Source organism: Triticum dicoccoides, chromosome 3A (assembly GCF_002162155.2).
Source record: "Triticum dicoccoides isolate Atlit2015 ecotype Zavitan chromosome 3A, WEW_v2.0, whole genome shotgun sequence".
Taxonomy (NCBI): Eukaryota; Viridiplantae; Streptophyta; class Magnoliopsida; order Poales; family Poaceae; genus Triticum; species Triticum dicoccoides.
Window position 1 is genome coordinate 487,851,579 of NC_041384.1, and position 15,559 is coordinate 487,867,137.

The following is a 15,559-nucleotide window of genomic DNA, read 5'->3' on the forward strand; positions in this document are numbered from 1 at the left end:
AAGAAGAGACTAATATTTATCAGGAGTCTATGGAGGAAGAAATTGATGAAACTGTGAGCTCATTGGATGAAAAAGATGATGAGGAGAGCGAAGAACAAAGGGAGGAAGAGCGGATTAGCTACCTGTGCCCACCTTCTAATGAGAGTAACTCTTCAACTCATACATTGTTTAATTGCCCTTCATGCTTACCGAAGGATGACTGCTATGATGATTGTTATGATCCCGTTGATTCTCTTGAAATACCCCTTTTTGATTATGCTTGCTATGGTTGTGGCCAAGATGCCAATATGAATTATGCTTATGGAGATGAACTTGCTATAGTTCCTTATGTTAAACATGAAATTGTTGCTATTGCACCCACGCATGATAGTCCTATTATCTTTTTGAATTCTCCAAACTACACTTTATCAGAGAAGTTTGTGCTTATTAAGGATTATATTGATGGGTGGCCTTTTACTATTACACATGATGGTTTTGATAGATATAATATGCATGTGCTTGCTGCTCCTACTTGCAATTACTATGAGAGAGGAACTATATCTCCACCTCTCTATGTTTCCAATATGATAGAATTGCAATAAACTGCTTATACTATGCATTGGCCTTTACTTGGTGTGCATGAATAGGAAGAGAGTTAGACTTCGTTGTTGCGTGATATATGTTACTTTGTGCTCACTACTAAATTACAAATCATTGTTAATTAAAATTGGCTTTGATATACCTTGGGATCCGGGTGGATTCATTACTTGAGCACTATATGCCTAGCTTAATGGCTTTAAAGAAAGCGCTGCCAGGGAGACAACCCAGAAGTTTTAGAAAGTCATTTATTTCTGTTGAGTGCTTTTATATAGTCTAAAAACAAAAAATGAAGAGTGGAACCCAAAATTTTTCAAAAAGGAAAGCGAAAGTGAGAAAGACGAGCATTATTAAAGTGGGAGCTAGCCTTGAACTTTATTCATGCTCACGGAAACTTTGTGAATATTGATTACAGAAACTTTTCAACAAAAAATAATTATCCCCTTGTACAATTCAATTGTATTATAAAAAATAATGTGTTAAGGTTTGCCTTTAGGATGTTTACAATGCTTGTTGGTTTGTACGGTGCAGGACAGAAACTTTGGCTATAGTGCGTGATTTTACATTTTTTTACTGGAACGTCAAATGGTTCTAATTCCTTATGCACTTTCTTGTTGTACAAGTTTTTATTTTTTCCTAATTTTGGTAGAATTTTTGGGGTACCAGAAGTATGGTGAATGTTCAGATTACTACAAACTGATCTCTTTGATTGTCTTCCTTATGAGTGGAGGTCGGGATCGCGCGATGGTTAACTCCTACCAACCCTTCCCCTAGGAGCATGCGTAATGGTACTTTGCTTCGAGGGCAAGTAGACTTTTGCAATAAGTATATGAGTTCTTTATGGCTAATGTGAGTCCATGGATTATACACACTCTCCCCCTTCCACCATTGCTAGCCTCTATTATACCGCGCAACTTTCGCCGGTATCATACACCCACCATTTACCTTTTTCCTCAAAACAGCCACCATACCTACCTATTATGGCATTTCCATGGCCATTTCGAGATATATTGCCATGCAACTTCCATCATCATCATATACATGACTTGAGCATTCATTGTCATATTGCTTTGCATGATCGTAAGATAGCTAGCATGATGTTTTCATGGCTTGTCTGTTTTTTGATATCTTTGCTATGCTAGATCATTGCACATCCCGATACACCGCCGGAGGCACTCAGATAGAGTCATATCTTTGTTCTAGATATCGAGTTGTAACATTGAGTTGTAAGTAAATAAAAGTGTGATGATCATCATTATTAGAGCATTGCCCCAGTGAGGAAAGGATGATGGAGACTATGATTCCCCCACAAGTCGGGATGAGACTCCAGACTTTATGAAAAATAAAAGAGGCCAAAGAAGCCCAAATAAAAAAAAGAGGCCAAAGAAGCCCACCAAAAAATAAAAAAAATAAAAATAAAGAGAAAATAAAAAATGAGAGAAAAAGAGAGAAGGGGCAATGTTACTATCCTTTTACCACACTTGTGCTTTAAATAGCACCATGTTCTTCATATAGAGAGTCCCTTGAGTTATCACTTTTGAGGGAGTCCTGTATTAGGGGGTATCCGGACAGCCGGACTATATCCTTTGGCCGGACTGTTGGACTATGAAGATACAAGATTGAAGACTTCGTCTCGTGTCCGGATGGGACACTCTTGGCGTGGAAGGCAAGCTTGGCGATACGGATATGTATATCTCCTCCCACTGTAACCGACTCTGTGTAACCCTAGCCCCCTCCGGTGTCTATATAAACCGGAGGGTTTAGTCCGTAGAACATCAATCGTACCATAGGCTAGCTTCTAGGGTTTAGCCTCTACGATCTTGTGGTAGATCAACTCTTGTACTACTCATATCATCAAGATCAATCAAGCAGGAAGTAGGGTTTTACCTCCACCATGAGGGCCCGAACCTGGGTAAACATTGTGTCCCTTGCCTCCTGTTACCATCCGCCTTAGACGCACAGTTCGGGACCCCCTGCCCGAGATCCGCCGGTTTTGACACCGACAATGGTGCTTTCATTGAGAGTTCCACTGTGTCGTCACCGTAAGGAAGGATGTCTCGTCTCGTTGTCAAGGATAGCATCACCTCCGGGGGAGCCCTGGCTGTCGGCCAGACTCTTCGGCTAGGCGGTTTCGTCATGACCGCCCGTTCGGCGGCGGCGCCGACGATGACTTCTCGGGTCATCGAAAACAACCTCCACGACAGCTCGGAACTTGCCGAGCAGATAGATCCAATTGAGCTCTCCTCCTTAAACGAGCTCTTAGATCGCATCGCTGCTTTGTGAGTCGCTATGGACTACGATCGGATCGGGCTTAAACCCGACCAAAGGGAGATTAACTCTCCGCCGGTCACCCATCAGACAGCGATGGTGGAGGAACAATGCGGCAATTCCCCCTCAATATTGAGGACCAACTATGTCCGGATTCGAGAGCTCTCCGAGTCGGATACCCGTATACGGAAGGACATCTCCCAAGCCCTGAACCTAGAGTCACGCAGTGGGCCAGACCTATCGGGCGAAATCCCGAAACCCGAACGTCCAAGATGGGAAACTCCCATGCCCCTGGGTCTCAGATCGTGTCAGGGTCCGGACTCAAATCCGCCCACCCACCCAGATACAAGCGATCTCTCCCACATTAGACAAGAGCCCCAGGAAACAGTACATCACTACTGGGCCAGATTCCTCCTTGTAATGAACAAGGTCAAGGACTGTCGTGAGGAAGACGCAATTTCATTCTTCTGCAATAATTGCACGGACAAGGGAATCCTTAATGCCATAAGCCGCCGCAACATAGCACACTTCACTGATTTGGCGGCCATAGTACGAAAGTAGTGTGTGATGGAAAGTGCCTGGAAAACCGAAACAAAATTTTGGGACAATCCGGCTCTGGCTAAACACCCAGTCCGAATTAAAAGGATGCACCCTCGTAAGTCACCCGATTCAATCGCAAAAAAGCAAAAGCCCACTACAGGGCATGGAACCGTATTGGAGGGATGGCTTAACGGACCCTGCAAAATTCACAGTACGGTGGATACCACACCAACACACAGCCTTAGAGCATGTTGGGTACTCCGGCAGGTTGCTAAGAGCGGCGAGGATCTCCTCATTCAAAACACCGCCGAGCAACATCCCATGGATTACAATATGGTTTTAACAGTCTTCGAGACATTCGCCTCAAATAATAGGCGTAAGCGAGCACTCCGCAGCCTTGCCGAGATCTGCCAGGTGGCAGCAATAAATCCATGGAGCGACACGGCTATCACCTTCAATGCCAATGACGAACCTAAATTCCGAACAGCCTGAGTACCTGCCGCATTAGTCCTTAGTCCAATTGTGGACGGCTTTCGGCTCACTAAAGTGCTCATGGACGGCGGCAGCGGATTAAACCTCATTTATGAGGAAACTCTTCAAAAAATGGAAATAGACTGGAACCGCATCGAGCAAAGCAGCACAACCTTTAGAGGAATCATCCCCAGTCGAGAGGCACGTTGCGCTGGAAAAATCACACTAGATGTGGTATTCGGCACACCGGAAAATTACAGGTCCGAAGAAATCACATTCCAAGTGGCCCCGTTCAGTAGCGGATACCACGCCCTTCTAGGGAGGGAGGCATTCAAGATCTTACAAGCTATACCCCATTATGGGTACATGAAGCTCAAAATGCATGGGACCAATGGAATTATCACTCTAGCTAGTGATCCAGACATAGCGCTCTGCGCTGAAAACAAAACAGCCACACTAGGCCTCGAGGCACTATCCGAAGCCCTAGTGGCAGAGGAATTAACTGCGCTACGCTCGACCGTGGATAGGGACGACGTGATACTCGACAAAAGATCCAAGTCCACCTCTTTCAAACCAGCAAATGAAATAGTCAAATTCCAAGTCCACCCAACGGACCCTACCAAAACTGCCTCAATTGGGGCACAGTTAAACCTCGCTGTGGACGCCGCACAACGGGAGTTCCTGCGCGAGAATTGGGATATATTTGCCTGGCACCCATCAGATATGCCGGGAATCCCATGCAGGTTGGACAAGCATAGCCTTAACATTCTAAAAGGATTCAAGCCGGTCAAGCAGACTCTTCGGCGTTTTTCTGAACCTAAGCGACAAGCTATGGGTGAGGAGCTAGCCAAGTTATTGGAGGTCGGATTCATCAGAGAAATAAAACACCCGGACTGACTAGCAAACCTGGTGATGGTACCAAAGAAGGACAAATCCTGGCGCCTATGTGTCGATTTCAAAGACCTCAATAAAGATTTCCCAAAGGATCCCTTCCCCCTCCCCCGCATCGATCAAATTATCGACGCAACCACGGGACACGACTCATTATGCTTCCTCGATGCGTACTCCGGCTACCACCAAATCAAGATGGTGGAGTGATACGTCTCCAACGTATCTATAATTTTTGATTGCTCCATGCTATATTATCTACTGTTTTGGGAAATATTGGGCTTTATTATCCACTTTTATATTATTTTTAGGACTAACCTATTAACCGGAGGCCCAGCCCAGATTTGTTGTTTTATGCCTATTTCAGTGTTTCGAGGAAAAGGAATATCAAACGGAGTCGAAACGGTACGAAATCAACTGGAGAAGTTATTTTTGGAAGGAAACCCACCTGATGGACTTGGACCCCACGTCAGAAGATACGGGAGGTGCTCATGAGGGTGGGGGCGCGCCCCCTGCCTCGTGGGGCCCCCGTAGCTCCACTGACGTACTCCCTGCACCCATATATACCTACGTATCCTAAAACTTCCAGAACAGAGATTAGATCTGGAGTTCCGCCGCCGCAAGCCTCTGTAGCCACCAAAAACCTCTCGGGACCCTGTTCCGGCGCCCTGCCAGAGGGGGGAACCCTCACCGGTGGCCATCTTCATCATCCCGGTGCTCTCCATGACGAGGAGGGAGTAGTTCACCCTCGGGGCTGAGGGTATGTACCAGTAGCTATGTGTTTGATCTCTCTCTCTCTCGTGATCTTGATTTGGCACGATCTTGATGTATCGCGAGCTTTGCTATTATAGTTGGATCTTATGTTTCTTCTCCCCCTCTTCTCTCTTGTAATGGATTGAGTTTTCCCCTTGAAGTAATCTTATCGGATTGAGTCTTTAAAGATTTGAGAACACTTGATGTATGTCTTGCCGTGCGTATCTGTGGTGACAATGGGATATCACGTGATTCACTTGATGTATGTTTTGGTGATCAACTTGCAGGTCCCACCCATGAACCTATGCATAGGGGTTGGCACACGTTTTCGTCATGATTCTCCGGTAGAAACTTTGGGGCACTCTTTGAGGTTCTATGTGTTGGTTTGAATAGATGAATTGAGATTGTGTGATGCATATCGTATAATCATACCCATGGATACTTGAGGTGACATTGGAGTATCTAGGTGACATTAGGGTTTTGGTTGATTTGTGTCTTAAGGTGTTATTCTAGTACGAACTCTAGGGTTGTTTGTGACACTTATAGGAATATCCCAACGGATTGATTGGAAAGAATAACTTTGAGGTGGCTTCGTACCCTACCATAATCTCTTTGTTTGTTCTCCGCTATGCATGTTGAGGGATAGTTATATGATCCAATTATGTTATTATTGTTGAGAGAACTTGCACTAGTGAAAGTATGAACCCTAGGCCTTGTTTCCTATCATTGCAATACCGTTTACGCTCACTTTTACCGCTTGTTACCTTGCTGTTTTTATATTTCCAGTTTACAAAAACCTATATCCACCATCCATATTGCACTTGTCTCACCATCTCTTTGTCGAACTAGTGCACCTATACAATTTACCATTGTATTGGGTGTGTTGGGGACACAAGAGACTCTTTGTTATTTGGTTGCAGGGTTGCTTGAGAGAGACCATCTTCATCCTACGCCTCCCACGGATTGATAAACCTTAGGTCATCCACTTGAGGGAAATTTGCTACTGTCCTACAAACCTTTGCACTTGGAGGCCCAACAACGTCTACAAGAAGAAGGTTGTGTAGTAGACATCACGGAGTCCGACCAAGCCGCAATGACGTTTATCACACCATACGGCCCCTTCTGTTTCAACACAATGCCTTTCGGGCTTAAGAACGCCGGTGCAACGTATCAACGCATGATTCAGACATGCTTGGAAAAGTAGATCGGAAAAACAGTGGAAGAATACGTAGACGATGTGGTCATCAAAACCAGACACGTCGACTCTTTAATAGATGACTTGAGGCTTACATTCGACAACCTCCGAACATATGACATCAAGCTCAATCCGGAAAAATGCGTTTTTGGCGTGCCCGCCGGAAAGCTCCTGGGTTTCATCGTCTCTAGTAGAGGAATTGAAGCAAATCCGGCTAAAATCCGAGCTCTGTCACAGTTGGCCATCCCAACAGACCTCAAACAAATCCAGAAATTGACTGGATGCGTTGCGGCCTTAAGCCGCTTTATCTCCCGATTAGGAGAAAAGGCACTACCCCTTTATCGCCTTCTTCGGCGCATCGAACACTTCGAGTGGATGGATGCTGCCACGGCCAGATTGGAAGAAATAAAAGCCAATACTGGCCACCAACCCAATCCTGGCCGCTCCAAATATCGGTGAACTGATGCTGCTATATATAGCGGCGACTCATCAAGTCGTAAGCGCAGTGCTTGTCGTCGAACGAGAAACGGACGGACATAAATTCCCCCTTCAAAAACCGGTATATTATGTATCCACTGTCCTCACTCCATGCAAATCACGGTACCCGCATTATCAATAGATAGCGTATGCGGTATTCATGGCATCCCGGAAACTACGACACTACTTTCAAGAGTGTTCAATTACAGTGGCCTCGGAAGTGCCACTGAACGACATAATAAACAACCGCGACGCCATAGGCCGGAGTGCCAAATGGGCCAGTGAGTTCCTCCCGTTCGACATAACATATAAACCTCAGCGAGCTGTTAAGTCGCAGGTATTGGCTGATTTTGTCGCCGAATGGACAGAAGCCGAACTCCCTAAGGAGTACGGCGCATACTCCAATTGGATTATGCACTTCGACGGCTCTAAAATGTTGGCCGGTCTGGGGGCTGGCGTCATCCTAACGTCCCCTACCGGAGATACAGTCCAATATGTGCTCCAAATACTGTATGCAGACCCCAACAATGCAGCCGAATACGAGGCCCTGTTACATGGTCTCCGGATGGCAGCTTCCATGGGCATTCATAGCCTGGAGGTGCGCGGGGACTCGAACCTTGCAATATCCCAAATAAATGGAGAGTTCGACGCTAAAGATCCGAAAATGGCGGCTTATCGCAATGCCGTCCTCAAGATGTCAGCTCGGTTCGAGGGGCTCGAATTCCACCATGTGGCTCGGGAAAACAATCAGGCGGCAGATATCCTCGCCCGTATCGGCGCTAAGCGCGATCCGGTCCCATCCAACATATTCCTGGAAAGGTTGTTTAAGCCATCTGTGGTATGGGAAGGGGAAGCCAGCAACAATAGTCCGGACCCGGCTACAACGCCAGATACCGAACACTCTGACATAATCGGTGGCTTCGCCACCGAAATAACACCTTCAGCCCACGTAATAATGGTCGTCATCGCCCCATGGACTGAACCATTCCTGGTCTACCTAACCAGGCAGGAACTTCCCGAGGACCAAAATGAGGCACGCTGCATTGTGCGGCGATCTAAAGCTTACAAGGTCCACGAGGGAGAGCTCTATAAGAAAAGCACCACCGGAGTCCTTCAAAGGTGCATCTCCGAAGAGGAAGGGCGGAAGCTTCTGGCAGAAATCCACGCCGGACTCGGTGGCCACCACGCCGCAGCCCGGGCCCTCGTAAGTAAGGCCTTCTGTACAGGACTTTATTGGCCGACGGCCCGGGCAGATGCACAGGACTTGGTCCAACGCTGCGTCGGTTGCCAGCTTTTTGCAAACCAAAGCCATATGCCACCCGTCGCCCTACAAACAATCCCCATTACCTGGCCTTTTGCGGTCTGGGGGCTTGACATGGTTGGGCCCCTTAAAGGGGGAACCCATAAGAAAAAATACCTACTAGTAATGGTGGATAAATTCACCAAATGGATAGAAGCCAAACCTGTTAAAACGGCCGAATCCAGACCAATGATAGACTTCATATCCGGGGTTGTACACCGTTATGGTGTCCCCCACAGCATCATCACTGATAACGGCACGAACTTCACTGCCGACGAGGTGAAACTATGGTGCAGCAACATGGGCATCAAGCTCGATTATGGTTCTGTCTATCATCCACAAACTAACGGTCAAGTCAAATGAGCAAATGGTCTTATCATGGGCGGCATCAAACCCAGATTAATGCGGTCCTTAAAGGAATCTAACACGCACTGGGTAGAGGAGCTCGACTCCGTGCTCTGGGGGCTGCAGACCACGCCGGATCGCACTACCGGATACACACCGTTCTTTATGGTGTACGGCGCAGAGGCGGTTCTGCCCTACGACATAATTCATGACTCACCTCGAGTGCACATGTATGAAGAAAGAGAGGCCGCGCTCGATCGGCAGGACAGTTTGGACGCCCTCGAGGAGGAGCGCGACGTGGCAAAAGCTCGTTCCGCATTCTATCAGCAACAGGCTAGAAGATACTAAAGCAGAGAAGTACGGGCCAAAACTTATAATGTTGGCGAACTCATTCTACGCCTACCGGAGAAGAAAAAGGACAAGCTCAAACCCAAATGGGAAGGTCCCTTCATTATCGACCAGGTTTTGACTGGTGGAGCGTACCGTCTGCGGGATGCATCGGACAATCGACTCGAGCCAAATCCATGGAACGCAGCCAGACTCCGAAGATTCTATGCCTAGTGCCGGACTCCGTGTTTGTCTCCTTACCTCTGTCAAATTTTTATACATTTGTTATCTGTCTTTTCTTTCTTTCTTCCCCTTTTTCTTTCGAGGCCTTGAAAGGCTAAAATGTGTTTTGACTACACAATCCTGATGCGCCAGCCGCGCTCATTATACCTGGGGGCTTCTTTCACACAAGCGTAATTATTTCATGGGCTTCATGCCCTGCACATGCGTTATCCTTCCGCATGTACCTTTTTCGCCACTATATGCATCGATATGACTTAAGTTTTGGCCAAGCTGGGTTGCCTGGCTCTTGTATTTATGCCCTACGTTCCCGTTAATTTGGCTAGGGCATAAGGGGAGAACCTCTATGATTGTTACTGTCGGGTCAGCCGGATGTGTACCTCAGACTGGGTGAAGCCGAAAGCTAGCGTTCTTAAGGGAATATTCGGTCGGTGAATAAAAGTTGACTTTTTATTTTTTTTTCCACTTGCCCCCAGATGTTTTTTGCCTGCGTCTCTTCTCGCAGTTCGGACATGCACATTAGGGCATGCGTACCCAGGGAAAGGAACCCTTAACGGAACTATTCTCCCTGGAAGATGTTTCTTACTACCCATGTAATATAACATAACTAGTTGGGTACTTGTTTGTTCAAGCACTTATGACCCCTACGCCTGGTTTCCACGCATACCCCGGTTTTTACATAACTGAGCGGGTATTCGGATACACTCCAGACTATCGGGTCCAGAGGTGGAAGCGAAAAGGTCCGCCATGACAAATGATTTACAATCCGGCTAGAGACATTCTACATGTCATTTAAATTACATAGTCACTTAGACTGATTAAATTCATCTTCTATACCATCCAACAGGCTGTCTAGCCTACAATCCTATTGGGAATACTTGGCGGCTAACTCTACTTGGTGATACACCAAACTGACAGGGATTTCCTTCCCATCGGGCCCCACAGGTCCGACCTCGGCCATGTGGTTTGGGTCAGCCTTGGTATACCGCGTCTTCACCATAGCCCAGGCTTCTCTGGCACCTTGACGGCAGGCTGATACCTTCCACATTCAGAAGCGCCGCCGCGCTCCCTTGAGCTTCTCCACAAGCTCTCCAAGGCCTTTGGGCAGGGAGACGGATGGCCACAAGGCCTGGGCAATACCTTGCATCACCTGTCGAACTTGTTCGTGCAGTTGTGAGAGCTCTGGTAGAAGATCACCCGCAGACCCGGGCATCTCATTCGCAGGACAACATGTCAGCATACCTGCAGACATAACTCTGTTAGCTGGCTTCTTCGCCGAACTCTTTTTAAAAAAGTTCACTCAAGCACTTATTGAAAATGCCGCGTTGAAGCCGCTTGTTCTCCTTCACGGAGTCCAGCAGCTGGGCGCAAACATCCTTTAGTTCCACGCTAAACTGGGTATTGGCATCTTGGAGATCGTTTTTCTCCCGTCTAACCTTTGTAAGCGTGCACTCGCCAGCCTTTAGCTGCCGTATGACATGTTGCTCATCCGGATTCACTCCAGCGTCATCTGCAATATTTATTGTCAGAATTGCGTGCATGCCGCATCTTATATGGTACCTGTCATTCTTTAAAACAGGTGTTACCGGAGGGGGCCTTCTCAGACTCCTTCAATACGGCCACTGCGGCCCGTAGCTGGGCCTTGCACTCTTCCAGCTCTTGAGACAATTGGGTATTCTTCTCTGTAAGAACCTGCATCAATAATGATCCTTAATTCAGTTGTGCCAACTGTTTCAAGTCTCAGGGGCTACCGATATATATATATAATCATCAAATTTTCTTACTCGTATATCCTTTACATACTGGTCCGTGGCTATGGCAAGACCGTTTTGAGCGGCACGGATGTACGCGTCTCCCGAGTTGAAGGCGTTAAACGCCTCTTGAGAGAAACAAGCGTCACAGAGTACGGCCCGGTGACGCCTGTGATTCATGGCACTCTCCACTTCGGAATTTGTGGCGGATATTTTATCCGCATCCTCTGTAGGAGGAACGTCTGACGCGTGCCCCGCCTCCGTGTTCGGCCCTGGAGCCCGGCTAGTGGAGGCGTGATCGGCAACTTCTCCGGATATAGTCCGGCGAGTGTTTTTCCTTCTGGGAAACATGGGTGTTATTATGTTTTTAAAGGCGACGCCCACGGAGCAAGGTTTTATATCATACCTCTGCGCCGACGTCTTAGTCCGAACCGCTTTCCTTTTCAGCCTGCCTGGCTTCGGCACCCCTTGTTGGCAACTCGCCACGGGCTTGGCATGGTGTCCGGAGGACCTTCCCTGTAAAACACCGTACAGATACGGTAGGTGAAAGGCGTGAAAAGAGATACTTCTCAAAGGTTGGGACCCTGGTCTCACTTACCTGCGAGGCAGGGAGTAGCCCCAGATAGTCGGCTGTAATAGCCACCATGGCCTCATCGTGGCTTAATTGATAAAATATACTATCAATTAGCTCCACGAATATGTCCGGATACTCTTGAAGGCCGGGGTCGAGGGACCGTTCAGGTTCCTCTGGTTGTGGAGGTGGGCTGTTGATCTCCCTTACTGCCTTACGTAGCTCCTGCGGCGAACGGGCAAAATAAGATATTTATTGCGGAAATACGGAAGGGAAGGGCATGAGAAGTGGCAGCTTACCCAGCTCGGAGGATTGTACATGGAGAATCGGTCCCGCGGCTTGATGCGGAGGAACTCCTCTTCCTCTCCCTTGTACAGACCGGACATAATTTTTGCCAGAGCGGCAGCTGAGTCCGGCCCCTTACGGCCGCAACGGGAGGCATTGTCTTCCCCATTAAAATCCCACATGGGGCGGCCTCGATATTGAAGCGGCTGCACTCCTCGCATAATGCATATTGACATAACCTCGATTGTGGTCAGTCCTGATAGAGCCAGCGCCTTTATCCGGCCCATCAGGTAAGAGACGTCTCTATCATCTTCCTCCTGAGGGCTCCTTAGTCGCCAGCTTAGGCGCTTCTTCAGAGGAGCATTATTGAACTCAGGAAGGCCAACCCGAATAGGATCGGGAAGAGGGACGTCCTCTATATAAAACCACTCTGAAGGCCAGTCTTCGGACGTCTTCTTTGGAGTACCGGATAGGTATCCGGTCCCGGCGATGCGCCATATTTCGGCTCCGCCCACTTGAAATATTGAGCCCCTCTGTGTACGGGGCACAAGGCAGAATAGCCTTTTCCACAGCGCGAAATGAGCGTCGCAGCCCAGAAATAGCTCGCAAAGGGCCACATAACCAGCGATGTGTAATATGGAGGCGGGGTGAGATTATGCAATTGGAGGCCGTAAAACTCCAGGAGCCCTCGTAGGAACGAAAGGATTGGAAATCTGAGTCCCCTTAATAAATAAGGAACGAGGCATACCCGCTCCCCCTTAGAGGGGTCGGGAAAGCTCTCCACTTGCTCTCCACCATTATAGGCGGTGAGCCCGGCTCGAACAGGCACCATGTACGCTGGGGGGAGGAATCCCTGGGTATGTAGCTTCACTAATTGGCTATGCGGGACGGAACACTCCATCCAATCTCCGGGCTTAGGGCTACGGGATCGAGAGGAGGAGCTGCGCTGGCCGGCCATGTTGGGATGGATTTCGCTCAGGCGCGCTCCGATGAATGCTCGCTGAAGAATGGTGTGATTGGGATCTGAGAATCCTCGTCTCTTTAAGTAGGTGGTTTGTTCACATAGCTAGGGTGGTAAATGTAAAAACGCCCTGGCTTCTCTCATTCGTTCAACATGTGGAGGATGGCCATTATTGGGCGTGGAAGATAAGAAGTGCAAGTATTTATGAGAAGCCGGACACTACTTAACAGGTATTCGGGATTTGGAGAAGAACCCGCCTTGCAATGCCGAAGACGATCTGCGCGCCGGACTCATCGTCATTGAAGCCTGGTTCGGGGGCTACTGAGGGAGTCCTGGATTAGGGGGTATCCGGACAGTCGGACTATATCCTTTGGCCGGACTGTTGGACTATGAAGATATAAGATTGAAAACTTCGTCTCGTGTCCGGATGGGACTCTCTTGGCGTGGAAGGCAAGCTTGGCGATACGGATATGTAGATCTCCTCCCATTGTAACCGACTCTGTGTAACCCTAGCCCCCTCCGGTGTCTATATAAACCGGAGGGTTTAGTCCGTAGAACATCAATCATACCATAGGCTAGCTTCTAGGGTTTAGCCTCTACGATCTCGTGGTAGATCAACTCTTGTACTACTCATATCATCAAGATCAATCAAGCAGGAAGTAGGGTTTTACCTCCATCGTGAGGGCCCGAACCTGGGTAAACATTGTGTCCCTTGCCTCCTGTTACCATCCGCCTTAGACGCACAGTTCGGGACCCCTACCCAAGATCCGCCGGTTTTGACACCGACAACTTTCATATACTAGTGAGAATTTTCATTATAGAACTTGGCTTGTATATTCCGATGATGGGCTTCCTCAAATGCCCAAGGTCTTCATGAGCAAGCAAGTTGGATGCACACCCACTTAGTTTCAGTTCGAGCTTTCATACACTTATAGCTCCGGTGCATCCGTTGCATGGCAATCCCTACTCACTCACATCGATATCTATTAATGGGTATCTCCATAGCCCGTTGATACGCCTAGTTGATGTGAGACTATCTTCTCCCTTTTTGTCTTCACAACCACCACCCTCTTCCACATATAGTGCTATGTCCATGGCTTGCGCTCATGTATTGCATAAGAGTTGAAAAAGCTGAAGCGTGTTAAAAAGTATGAACCAATTGCTTGGCTGAAACCGGGGTTGTGCATAATGGGAGCATTTTGTGTGACGAAAATGAAGCATGGCCAAACTATATGATTTTGTAGGGATAAGCTTTCTTTGGCTATGTTATTTGATAAGAAATAATTGCTTGGTTGGCATGCTTGAAGTATTATTGTTTTTATGTCAAATGATAGACTATTGCTTTGAATCACTCGTGTCTTAATGTTCATGCCATGATTAGACATATGATCAAGATTATGCTAGGTAGCATTCCACATCAAAAATTATCTTTTTTATCATTTACCTACTCGAGGACGAGTAGGAATTAAGCTTGGGGATGCTGATACGTCTCCGTCGTATCTATAATTTTTTATTGTTCCATGCCAATATTCTACAACTTTCATATACTTTTGGCAACTTTTTATATTATTTCTGAGACTAACATATTGATCCAGTGCCCAGTGCCAGTTCCTATTTTTTGCATGTTTTATGTTTCGCAGAAACCCAATATCAAACTAAGTCCAAACGGGATAAAAACAAATCGGGATCATTTTTGGAATATTTATAATTTTTGGGAAGAAAAACCAAGCGAGACGGTGCCCGAGGGTGCCACGAGGCATGGGCGCGCGCCCCTGACCCTCGTGGGCACCCCGTAAGGCGGTTGACGCTCTTCTTTTGCTGCAAGAAAGCTAATTTCGAAGAAAAATCTGGGCGAAGGTTTCAATCCAATCGGAGTTACGGATCTCCGGATATAAAAGAAACGGTGAAACGGCAGAATCCGGGAACGCAGAAACAGAGAGACGGATCCAATCTCGGTTTACGTTCTCTTTATTATCTTGCAATTCTATCCAACAACACCTACAAAGTACTTCTAGTTTCATACTTCTTCCAGGTAAAGCGAACGTCAAGCGTGCGTAGAGTTGTATCGGTGGTCGATAGAACTTGAGGGAATATTTGTTCTACCTTTAGCTCCTCGTTGGGTTCGACACTCTTACTTACCGAAAGAGGCTACAATTGATCCCCTATACTTGTGCGTTATCAACGATCAAGCCCCCAGATGATCATTGAAGCAGGGTACCTATGTTTGAGTTGTGCTTTGCAACAGACTCTTTGGTCCCTTTAATTTTTCCTGAGAACTCGAGCTTTGCGAGAGATAAATTCTTCTTGAACCGGAATTTTGAACAGGATATTGAGAGCTTCAAAACTTTGTGAGAGACAAATTTTTCTTGAGTTGGATTTTAAACCGGATATTTAAGGGCTTCAGTGAGAGACAGATTTCCCTTGAGCCGGATTTTAAACCAGATATTTGAGAGCTTCAGTGAGAGACATATTTCCCTTTTGCAGTAAACAACTTGTCATGCATTGGAGAACTTGCAAGGTAGAGTAATTACTATTTTAAATAAAGCAATACATAATAAAAATATACTTGATGGATTTCACCTGATACGTCAGGCCAGCATTTATCCACCGC